The sequence below is a fragment of the Rana temporaria genome, chromosome 5, assembly GCF_905171775.1.
Source record: "Rana temporaria chromosome 5, aRanTem1.1, whole genome shotgun sequence".
Taxonomy (NCBI): Eukaryota; Metazoa; Chordata; class Amphibia; order Anura; family Ranidae; genus Rana; species Rana temporaria.
The window spans coordinates 313,990,051-314,002,845 of record NC_053493.1 but is presented as its reverse complement, the minus strand read 5'-3'; the positions used below and the strand labels follow the sequence as shown (position 1 = coordinate 314,002,845).

General features: G+C 43.6%; 1 protein-coding gene across 1 annotated transcript in view; it reads right to left on the bottom strand.

Annotated features, from left to right (window-relative positions):
* Positions 1-12,795, bottom strand: part of SPIDR (scaffold protein involved in DNA repair) — a 761,161-nt gene that overhangs the window by 455,023 nt on the left and 293,343 nt on the right. The gene's annotated exons all lie outside the window — the stretch shown is intronic.

The following is a 12,795-nucleotide window of genomic DNA, read 5'->3' as shown; positions in this document are numbered from 1 at the left end:
TTTTTCGGCTCGTCGTAGTGTTGTACATCACTGCATTTTTAACGGTTGCAGTGTGTGAGTGAAGAAACAATTAAACATCTCCCCTGCCAGTGATTTTCAATGTCACCAGGACACATTGAAAGAAACCTAACAAAGGTTTTACTTTGTACAGTTCCTTTCAACAACAAAAATTTAAAATACTTGTCACACTGCATGTCTTCCATAGACTGCAATAATCTTGATGATTATTTTGGGGGTCTTGATTTGGAAATTAGCGTATGGCCTCATGCATACTGCAGCTGATAAACTCACGTTTTTGTGAGTTTGGGTATTTTTTTTTCTAACAGCCGACAAACCCCCTCTATGTTATCCTATGTGTCCATGTGGATGTTTTTTGAAGTTTATCAGCAGGAGAGTTTTTGGGCTGTTCTCAGAACACCCTAAAATCACATTCAAGAGCTGTTCTTCTGACGCTGAAAAATGTGCAAAAACATAATTAAAAAAACAATGTTAAAAGCTCGTTTTTAAAAGGAGCGTTTTCCTGCCAGCAATCCGACGTCCAGAAAGATTTTTTTATGTCCTATGTGCATGGAGCCTAATTGCATTATTATCCATTCCAGCTACAGGAACTAAAATAATTTTAAACTGCATCATGCAGCTGTTTAATGTTATCAGTTAAAGACAGTAAGCAAAATGATCAAGACAATGATCTATATATTTAAGCAGGAAGTTAACAGCAGAAAGAGAAGTGGAAGCTATAAGTAGCTTAGCTGCTTGCATCCAGAATTTGGCAAATGTATCAACACTTTTTTTTTTTTTGTCTGTTCTGTGCTCACTAATGAATTTGGTTTTGCACCAAGAAAAAGAAGACTCCGTAAATGAGCAATGAGCAGCTACTATGGCAGAGAATTAGGTTTCTTCTTCACTATGGTAATTTGTCTGGAAAACTATAAACAAACATGATGATGCCCATGAGATTATTACACAAAATATCAAAAATGTACAGTAACAAAAACAGGAAATTAAAAAAACACTATACGATTCCCTACTGCCACTCTACTGAAGGAAAGTAAACTGGTTAGTACCCCCATGGATCATATTATACCAGAAAAACACCAAGCATGCTCACTGCCTACTTCTCATTTTCTCTCTCCCATATGTCACTACTAAGACATTTCTTACAGCCACCAAATCTAAACCTGCCCTGGAAGTTTGAATATACTTAGTGATAAAGGAAACCAAGAAAAATTATTTGGGTAGCATGCATTTGAGGAACTACATTGCCGGGAACCTTGTGAAATTATTGCTGAGGTTTGACTTGGACTACAGAAAACTTAGCATGCTTTTTTCTTTAGTACAATTGAAGCATTTCCAGACAGCATTAACAGTTCCACTGATTGCTTTTGCTTGTTGTCTGGAGCTTTCTATAAGAAAAAGGACCTGATAATAGTTTTGTTCAAACAGTAGTAGAATAGAAAATTCAAGCAAATTCTACTATATATATCTTCATTGTGCTATACTCTGTATATGCATTAGAAGTTTCCACATCAAAACTACTGTCATATTTAAAGGGTTTCATCAAAACCATTACCTCATAAAAAGGCAATATAAGGTCTTAATGTTTACATCATAAGTACATAATACCGCCCTGGGACCAGGTAGTTATGCCTCTGCTGCTACGATAATGGTGCAAGACGCTTTCCCCGACTTGTTCATTCCCCGACTTAGTTGGGGTTAGGCGGTACACTTTGGTGGGGGGTGGGTCAGCCACGCCCTGTGACCTTTGACCTCTGGGAACCCGCCTTCTGACCTTTGGGGGAGGTCCCTGTTCCAATTCCTGGCCATATTCTTCAATGGGAAACCCTAACCCCAACCCGTGGGGGGTTCAACCATACAGGATAATCAGGCAAGATGACTGAGAATGACAAGATTTGCAGGTCATTATTGTAGCTGCATAAGTCAACTACGAACATTTATTGAAGCCTGAAAAAACTTTATTTTATAAAGTTCCTTTCCTTTATTCCAAAAACACAAGAGGAAGTTCTTAAATTATCACACAAGGTAAGGAAAATTCTAAGAACAGCAGATGGTTCAGATCCATTTAGACTCCAAAGTGTGGACTTACTTAATTCTTTTTTTTTTTATATAATAAATTCCCTAAATCACTAATTGCTGATTCAACTGATTACACAATTTCCCAAGCCAACTATATTTGCCGATGCAGCAAAAAAAATGGTTCAGTACACTTGGATATCTAATGTTTATTTCTAGATTGTGTCTCTGAAGAATGAGTGGGATGCTGAATCCCTTTGTGCAATGAGTTAGTTCTAAATATATACTTCAAGTAAAGAGGAGTAAAATGATGCCGCTGACTTAATGGTTACTTTAACCACTTGCACATGGGCACATATACCCCCCTCCTGCCCAGGTGAAATTTCAGCTTCCGGCACTGCGTCGCTTTAACTGACAATTGCGCGGTCGTGCAAAGTGGATCCCAAACAAAATGGAAGTCCTTTTTCCCCACAAGTAGAGCTTTCTTTTGGTGGTATTTGTTCACCTCTGCGGTTTTTATTTTTTGCGCTATAAACAAAAAAGAATGACAATTTTGAAAAAAAATACAATATTTTTTACTTGTTGCTATAATAAATAGCCCAATTAAAAAAAAAAAAAAAAAAAAAAAAAAAATTCAGTCTAGGCCGATACGTATTCTTCTACATATTTTTGGTATAAAAAAAAAAAAAAAATCGCAATAAGCGACTGGTTTGCGCAAAAGTTATAGCGCCTACAAAATAAGGGACAGAATTATTATTTTTTATTATTATTTTTTTTACTAGTAATGGCGGCAATCTGCGATTTTTATTGCGACTGCGACATTATGGCGGACACATCAGACACATTTTTGGCACCATTCACATTTATACTGCAATCAGTGCTATAAATATGCACTAATTACTGTATAAATGTGACTGGCAGGAAAGGGGTTAACACTAGGGGTGAGGAAGGGGTTAAATGTGTACCCTATATAGTGTTCTAACTGTGGGGGGGTGACTGGGGGAGGTGACCGATCTGTGTCCCTATGTACAAGAGACACAAATCGGTCTCCTCTCTCCCTGACAGGATGCTGTCATTGTGAGAGCCGGCAATGAGAAATGATCTCATATGTTTACATGCGAGATCATCTCTCATTGGCCGCACAGATCGCCTACCAAACGCCCACCCCGATTGGCCGTTCATGGCGATCTGTGATTGGCTGTGTCCAAGGGATACGGCCAGCACAGAAGTCCCCCGCTGCGCGCTCGGGGAACGAGGAAAGGGGCGGCCGTAAAAAGACGGCGTCCCAGAGAAGTAGAGCCACCCTGCGGCCGTATATATAGTCGTACGGCCGTCGGGAAGTGGTTAAAACAAGGAATATCACTCAGAATACATAGAGAAATCTTCAACACTTTGCAGATCTATATCACATACAGGGGGAACAAAAGTAAATAAAAAAAAAAATTCTAAAAACACAGGTAAAAAAATTGTAATATGCGGATTTGTTTGACCCTGTTAAGCCCTGTACACTGTTGGTCTTCACAGAAGTTGTCCTTGATACACAACTTTTTCAATTGCTGCTAATAATGAATATAAATATACAAGCCTATTCAATAAGGTACTATAATGAGCGATAAAAATTAGCAAACCGCAGTAATGCTTTATTAACATAAGGATTTTTCTGTTTAGATTTTAGATAGAGTGGCCAAATCTTGGAACCCATGTCAGGTTTCTACAACTCTGTATCCACTTTCTGTTCTCTTGACTGGTTTACCACCTGGGGCAGACAGTGAGGGAAATAAAGACCAGTGTTTCTCAACTCCAGTCCTCAAGGCGCCCCAACAGGTCATGTTTTCAGGCTCTCCGTTATTTTGCACAGGTGTTTTGATCAGTTTCACTGCCTTAGTAATTACTACAGCAGTTTAATCGGTGGGAAATCCTGAAAACATGACCTGTTGGGGTGCCTTGAGGACTGGAGTTGAGAAACACTGTTATAGACCACCAAAAAGGGGAAGCTCTGCTTATCTAAACCCTCTGCTGTCACATTTGGCACCTTTTGGGGGGAGGGGGGAGTGGGTACCAGGCTTTGACAGGAGCCTCAATGCCAACATAGACGGTATTTTTCTTGGCCACTGCTCTGGTCACGTACATTAGACTTTTACACTTAAAAGTTAAGGGTAGTGTACATTAAACACTTCTATGTCCACATACCAGTGAATTATCATCCACATAAAGTTGTCACCAGACTGGCACCAATGTTATTACCAATGTGATGTGGTTATAAAAGTGGAGGTTCCATAAAAAAAAAAAAATTTTGCTTTAAAAAGTGTAGATTACACCTAAAAAAAAAGGCTGTTGCTTGAAATGCCTGTTGCTATGGGGTCCCACGAAATCTGCCTTCCTATCCGAGGATCCTGACGTCAGTTCCCTCGACTCTCGTCGCTAATGCTCCTGGAAAATGTAGTCACATGATGCCGTGCGCCTTCCCTGTGCAACTCAAGTGGTTGACGGCGCGGCGCTGCGGGACGGGCGGCGCTTTACTATTCGTCTATTGAGAAGTCCAGGAAGTAATTGCTTGTGGGATTCATAATGCCCACAAGCAAAATGACATCCATCGGAACAACGAAATATAAAGTGTTCTTTGCTGAGAATCTGCGGAACGGCGGCGCATTTAGACATAGATAGTGACACCATGTATACAGCCAAAACGAGTAATGAACGGACATACTTTTAAAAAATTCAAAATGTAGTGGAAACCCCGCTTTAAGCAAGGGCTTTAGAAGGTTGCTCCTGGGCTAATTGGTGTTGATACTCTTAACAAGTCACCAGATACCTTTCAATGAAAGAGACCTTTTACCTTGTACATTAAGACATAACTCTAAAAACATTGACGCCTGTTGCTGTCAAAGTCTGTGAGCCAATAAGGAGAGAGCGGGGGCGGGGTCGAGCCACGGCTTCATGTCTGAATGGACACACAGAGCTCAGACAGTCCAGTAAAACAAGTGGTTTTATTCAGCAAAATTTCAAAACAAACAAAAGAAACAACTTGTCTTGCAATACAGGTGTACATATGTAAAAAGTTTAGTCTCTGCACCCACAGGCTGGTTGGTGTGTACAGTACACAGCTCTAACCAGAGAAACAGTCTTTATATCATTTAGCTTACCCAGCAGGCCACAATCCAGCAATGGATACTCTGACACAGCATGCTTCTGTCTCTCTAAGCAGAAGCAGGTCTGAAGTACCTGTCTGCCCTCTTCAGTTAACCCCTTCTGAACCCTACCCCATGCTGACTCTCTACATATCCCCCCGCCTGTTCCAGGCCCGGAGCTGGACAATTTATACCACAATGGCCATAGGCATGGGAAAGGTTTTTTATTTATTTTATTTCGATGGCTCCTTCCTACTCCAAATCCATATCATTTCTAGACCGGATTTCTGCTTTAAACCTATCAGTATTTATCAGTTTTTATCAGGCTCCATTTGCCTCTCTTCTCGGCCGACCCAGCTTCCTCACGCCCCTCTCGGCCCTGCCCGCTTCTGGTTGGCCTCTTCCTCCTCTCCCCCCTGCCTATCTTCCCCCGTTCTCTGATCTAGTGCAGGGTCGCAGGTTGTGGCCTCTCGTAGGCCTGGGGATAACCCCCTTTTGCCCTGCAATTTTTAGTCCATTATTTCACCTTACCTCCCCTCTCTCCTGTCTGGACCCTTGGGAGGGTTTGCACCTGGCGGCGTGGTTCACCAGCTGACCGCTGGTCCCGGCTCCCGACATCCACCTTGGTATGTATTCCACAACCATTACTAATGATGACTATATGCATGTGTGAGGATCATGCACACGTATGTGCGGTACACATGCACGTAGGTGTGTATGTTCTTCTCTTTGTTGATTGTTTTGTAACAATTTTTACTGATATATATTTTATTATAGAATCTATGTTTGCAAATATTTCTCCCCCTGAACGCGTTGGGTTTTGCGCCCATAGTAAAAATATACAGCAGTCCTCAAAATTTCACTCATTTGCTCGCATTTTGCGAGTGGAATTTATTCCAGGGCGAGTGAGGAGCTGGGGTGAACCAGGTTGACAGTTTCCTGGCTGAAGCGATCAGCCAGTAAACTGTCAGCCGAAGGACAAAGAGAACGGCAGGGCTGGACTGCCCTGGCACCGCTTTGAGCCGAGGCTGCAGCACTCTCCTTCTCCCCCTCTTGTATCACACACAGCGGGCATCTTCCGCTGTGTGTCATGGAGCGGGGTTTGCAGCGGCGTTGCTATGGGGGTGCGGACCGCACCAGGTGACACCCACCAGAGGGGTGACACCAGGGGCCGGGACTGCAGGGGCATAAGCGGGGCTTCAGTCTCGGGTGTGATAGCGAGTGGGCTACTACAGTGTGTGTCGGCATTTGCCGACATCTCCTGCAGGATGTCCCCGGGTCCCCATCGCAGCGATCGCGACGGCCGACACTTTAGCAGCTCCCATCTGTCCCAGCCGGCTGCCTGCATGTTAGCAGTGTCAGAGCGCCAGGAGATCTCCTTCGAGTGTGTGTCGGCATTTGCTGACATCTCCTGCGGGGTGTCCCTGGGTCTCCAGCGCAAGGATGGCTGACACTTTAGCAGCTCCTATCTGTCCCAGCCAGCCGCATGTCAGGTGTCAGGGCGCCAGGAGATCCCCTTCCCAGGTTCCTCCTCTGCTTTGGTTTGCTGTGCTTTGGTGTCTTCTGATGGGACGGGAGGAGGAACCTGGGGAGGAGATCTCCTAGCGCCCTGACACGGCTGACATGCAGCTGGCTGGGACAGATAGGAGCTGTTAAAGTGTCAGCCATCCTTGCGCTGGAGACCCGAGGACACCCCGCAGGAGATGTCAGCAAATGCCGACACACACTCGGAAGGAAATCTCCCGGCGCTCTGACACTGCTAACATGCAGGCAGCCGGCTGGGACAGATGGGAGCTGCTAAAGTGTCAGCCATCAATCACTGAGGACCCGGTAACTGATAACCGGTAAGTCTTTTGCTGAGGGTGGCTTGGTTGGGGGAATAAGAGAATTTGGGCAAGAAGAGGGGTTTAACACTGAAAAAGGGGAGATGTGGGGATTATTTGTGCTGAGAGGGGGGGGTCTGTGCAGGAAGGGGGAGATGGGGGATGATTTATGCTGAAAGGGGATCTGTGCAGGGAGGGGGAGATGGGGGATGATTTATGCTGAGGGGAAATCTGTGCAGGGAGATGGGGGGGGGTGATTTGGGCTGAGAGGGGGGATCTGTGCAGGGAGATGGGGGGATGATTTGGGCTGAGAGGGGGGGATCTGTGCAGGGAGATGATTTGTGCTGAGAGGGGGGATTTGGGGGGTAAAATAATTTGTATAAGGAGGGGTTTGGAGGGGATTTATACTGGGACGAGGGATATGGGGGGCATTTTGTACTGAGAAGGGGGATTTGTGCTGAAAGAGGGTATATGAGGGTGATGACTTGTGCTGGTAGGGGGAAATGGAGGGGAAGTAATGTGCTGAGAGAGGGTATTTGTACTGGAAGGGGGCATATGGGGGTGAAGATTTTTAAGAGGGGGAATATTGGGGGGGATTTTTGCCGAGAAGGGGGATGAGGGAAGGAGGAAGAGGAATTGTGCTAGGAGGGGGTAAATGGGGGTGAGGAGCACTCTGCACATAGTTCTTTAGATGATGGGGGGAGGGGTGGGGTGACACCATGTTTTACTGCACCAGGTGACACCAACCCTAGTGACGCCACTGGGGGTTTGTGTTTGGCGGCACGATGTGACAAGGTCTCGCCCCCCAGCTAATGTGATAGTAGATTGAATCGGTGTTCTGCCTATCATTAGACGGTCTAGGGGGGCGGGACCTTATCACAAAGTGCCGCCAAACACAAATCCCGCTCCATGACACACAGTGTAAGATGCATGCTGTGTGTGTGATACAAGAGGAGGAGGTGAGCGCTGCAGCCTTGGCTCAAAGCAGCGCCAGTGTTTGAGGCGAGTCTGAAGTGATGATGGGGCACAGTAATGCGGCAATTGATGGGGCAAAGTAATGCGACAATTGATGGGGCAAAGTGATGGGGCAAAGTAATGTTGCAATTGATGGGGCACAGTAATGTGGAAATTGATGGGGCACAGTAATGCGGCAATTGATGGGGCACAGTAATGTGGCAATTGAGGGGGCACAGTAATGCGGCAATTGAGGGGGCACTAATGCGGCAAGTGACAGGGCACAGTAATGCGGCAAGTGACGGGGCACAGTAATGCGGCAAGTGACGGGGCACTGTAAGGCTGCAAGTGATGGGGCACAGTAAGGCTGCAAGTGATGGGGCACAGTAAGGCTGCAAGTGATGGGGCACAGTAAGGCTGCATTGATGGGGCACTGTAAGGCTGCATTGATGGGGCACTGTAAGGCTGCATTAATGGGGCACTGTAAGGCTGCATTGATGGGGCACTGTAAGGCTGCGTTCACGGGCACACTGAGGCTGCACAGATGGATACTGATATGCTTTATGTTACTATTGTTAAAGTTGTTAATATTTATTTTTGGAACTTAATTCTGCTTAAAATATTTAACAGTGTAATTTCATGAGATAATTTACAAGGGCATGTTTAGGGGCGGACTTAGGGGTGGGGCAACTGGTGGCGAGTAACTCTTAAGGCCTGGCTAGTGGCTTAGGACTTTTGAGCCCTGTATACAGTATTGTACAATTTTAGATTGGCTGTCTTTATACAAGTGTATCAGTTTCTATTGATGTTCTTTGGAGCTCATGTCCCGAGTCCTTTTACCTTACATGATTGTTTATTTCAATAAAATGTATACTTCACAAATTCCTTCTTTATTAATATTTTCACCCATTGCTGCAATTCAAAGTCCCTAGGGGTATTTTTTCCTTCTTCCAAGTTCAATCAGGGCTGTGCAGCACCTTTATCCACAGTTGGTATCGCTTTTGCTTTGCAATGGATTCTTGATCCATTAAAAGATCACAGGGGGTAGCTTGATACAGCTGCCATTCATAGAATGCCTGGAAATGTGCCTCTGTGCACACTAAGGCTGCACAGATGGGTACTGATATGCTTTATGTTACTATTGTTAAATAGTCTCCTTCTGGTCCCCTGCAGGTAGGAGCGAGAAGCAGGAGGGGACTTCTAGTCAGAGGCACATTAATGTGGATTGGTTCACATGATGATATCATATGATTTGAACCAAAACAAACGTCAGATTGCAAAATATAGTAGGACAAACCCAAAAAATAATTCAAATATATTAATAGTATAAAGGTCAGGTCTGATCATGTAGGTCATTTACAAAATAATCTAGAGTGGGTGACTGGGGACAAAGAGAAGGCAAATGTATACTTCTTCAGTTCTGTGTATACAAAAGGAGCATGGGGGAGCTCATGCCCATAATGGGGGTGGTATAGTGACACAGTCCCAAATGACCCACAATGGCTCAAAAGTGATATGGTACAGAAATATTTAGACAGACTAAAGGTGGATAAAGCACCTGGACCAGATGGCATCCACCCACGGATCCTAAAAGAATTGAGCTCTGCCATTTCAAGGTCATTGTTTCTACTATTTCGGGACTCAATCACTGGAATGGTACCACTGGATTGGCACAGAGCCAATGTAGTGCCCATATTTAAAAAGGGATCAAAGTCTTTACCAAGTAACGATAGACCCGTAACTTGTATAGTTGGGAAGATACTGGAGAGTTTAATAAAGGATAACAGACGAGTTCTTGCTAAATAAAAATATTTTAAGCAACAGACAGCATGGATTCTTGAAAGACAGAAGTTAAACAAACCTGATTTCTTTTTATGAGGAGGTAAGTAAAATCTTGGACAGAGGGGTGGCTGTGGATGTGGGATACCTGGATTTTGCAAAAGCATTTGACACAGTTCCCCACACACGTCTCACATGCAAGGGAAAATCTACAAGCTTGGAAAGATCCATTTGTAAATTGATCTTGAAAACTGGCTAAAAGACAGAATTCAAAGAGTAGTGGTTAAAGCGGGGGTTCACCCGAAAAAAATGTTTTAACATTAGATTGAGGCTAATTACGGGAAGCATAATCGGGTCTTTTTTTTTTAAATCAATGCAGTACTTACCGGTTTAGAGATAGATGTTCTCCGCCGCTTCCGGGTATGGTCTTCGGGACTGGGCGTTCCTATTTGATTGACAGCCTTCCGACGGTCGCATAGAGCGCAGGCACCGACGTTCGGCTACATTCGGAAACTTGTGACACACTGTATGCGACAGTCGGAAGGCTGTCAATCAAATAGGAACGCCCAGTCCCGCAGCCCATACCCGGAAGCCACGGAGAACATCTATCTCTAAAACGGTAAGTAATGCATTGATTAAAAAAGAAACACCCGATTCTGCTTCCCGTAATTAGCCTCAATCTAATGTTAAAAATTGATTTTTTTTTGGGTGAACCTCCACTTTAAATGACTCTTACTCTGAATGGTCTAAGGTCATCATTGGTTAAGGTCATCAGGTTCAGTGTTGGGACCCTTACTTTTTAATATCTTTATAAATTATATTGGGTCTGGGATTAAAAGTAACATTTCTGTCTTTGCAGATGACACCAAGCTATGCAGTGGAATAACGTCCTTACAGGACGTCTCCAATTTACAAGCCGTCCTCAATGCCCTGTCCAATTAGGCAAACAAGTAGAAAATTAGGTTTAATGTAGATAAATGTAAAGTTATGCACTTGGGGGCTAAGAATATGCATGCATCATACATACTAGGGGGGAGTACAACTGGGGGAATCAACAGTGGAGAAGGGTCTGGGGATTTTGGTAGATCATAAGCGCAATAATAGCATGCAATGCCAAACTGCATGCTGAGCAAAGTGAGCAAAGTCCTTTCTTGTATTGAGAGGTATGGACTCCAGAGAGAGATATCATTTTGCTCCTGTACAAATCATTAGTAAGACCTCATTTGGAATATGAAGTTCAGTTTTGGGCACCAGTCCTCAAAAATGATATTGGGGGAACTGGAGAAAGTGCAAAGAAAGGCAACCAAACTGATAAGAGGCATAGAGGAGCTCAGCTATGAGGAAAGATTAGAGGAAAAAAAACGATTCCCTCTTGAGAAGAGAAAATTAAGGGGGGGGGGGGGATATGATCAACGTGTACAAATACATAAGTGGTCCATATAGTGAAATTGGCGTGGAGTTATTCACTTTAAGGTCATCACAAAAAGTACAAGGGGCACTCTTAACGGCTAGAAGAAAAAAAGATTTTATCTCCAAATCCGGAAATGTTTCTTCACAGGAAAAGCTGTGAAAATGTGAAATAGATTCCCTCCAGAGGTGGTTCTGGAAAGCTCAGTAGATTGCTTTAAAAAAGGTCTGTATTCTTTCCTAAATGTACATAATATAACTGGATACTAACATTTATAGGTAGTTGATCCAGGGAAAATCCAATTGCCTCTCGGGGGATCAGGAAGGAATTTTTTCCGCTGCTGTATCAAATTGGAGCATGCTTTGCTGGGGTTTTTTGCCTTCCTCTGGATCAACTGTGGGTGAAGGATTGTGTATATGGGATTGTATTTTTTATTTATTTTTTGGTTGAACTAGATACACCTAAATCTTTTCAACCTGACCAAACTATGTAACCTGTAGAGATACCGGCACCAATTGGAATATCCGTCACCGGCGCAGCCCTATACTGTTACCATACTTGTACATGCCGTAAATTATCTCCTCCATATGATTATTCATTAGATGAGGGTGCCTTTAAAGTGAGCGGCTCATTTTAGAATCATGTATTAGAGGCGGGGAGGAAATAACTACCCGTGTTAAATCATTTGCTACCTGAAGTCATGCCATTTGTCATTATCAAGCCACCTGCCTTCCATTGATGCACCCCCATACCCGCCCTTGTTTTGGTGCAATGGTCCCCCGGGAGCTATTGTCCAGTTGTTTACCCTGCCTCAGTGTTGTATAATATTTCATAAGATACCTCTACCTAGCTCCAGAAGAAGCGTGTTTAGATGCAAAACTAGTCAAGCAAGAGTTTGAATATGTGCAAAACAGTATCAACACTATTTTCAAAATGGCTCCATGAACCCGTTTTATTATTATTGGGTTGTACCCATTCGGGTTATACAGTGGGGAGTATTTTATACACTGACGATTTTGCATGTTTTCCTACTTGCAAAGCATGTAGAGGTCTGTAATTTGTATCATAGGTACTCTTCAACAGTGAGAGACCGAATCTAAAACAAAAATCCCAAAAAATCACATTGGTGGTTATTTACGAAAGGCAAATCCACTTTGCACTACAAGTGCAAAGTGCACTTGAAATTGCACTGAAAGTGCACTTGGAAGTGTAGTCGCTGTAAATCTGAGGGGTAGATCTGAAAAGAGGGGAAACTCTGCTGATTTTATTATCCAATTAAAATGCTGTTTTTTATTTCCTTGCATGTCCCCCTCGGATCTACAGTGACTGCAATTTCAAGTGCACTTTGCACTTGTAGTGCAAAGTGAGTTTGCCTTTAGTAAATAACCCCCATACTATGATTTTTAAATAATTAATTCACATTTTATTGCATGAAAAGTATTTGATCACCTATTTTTTCTTTAAGAAGCCCTCCTGTGCTCCACTCATTACCTGTATTAACTTCACCTGTTTAAACTTGCTACCTGTATAAGAGACATATGTCCACACACTCAGACTCCAACCTCTTCACAATGGCAAAGACCAGAGAGCTGTGTAAGGACATCAGGAATAAAATAGTAGACCTGCACAAGGCTGGGATGGGCTACAGGACAATAGGTAAGCAGTTTGGTGA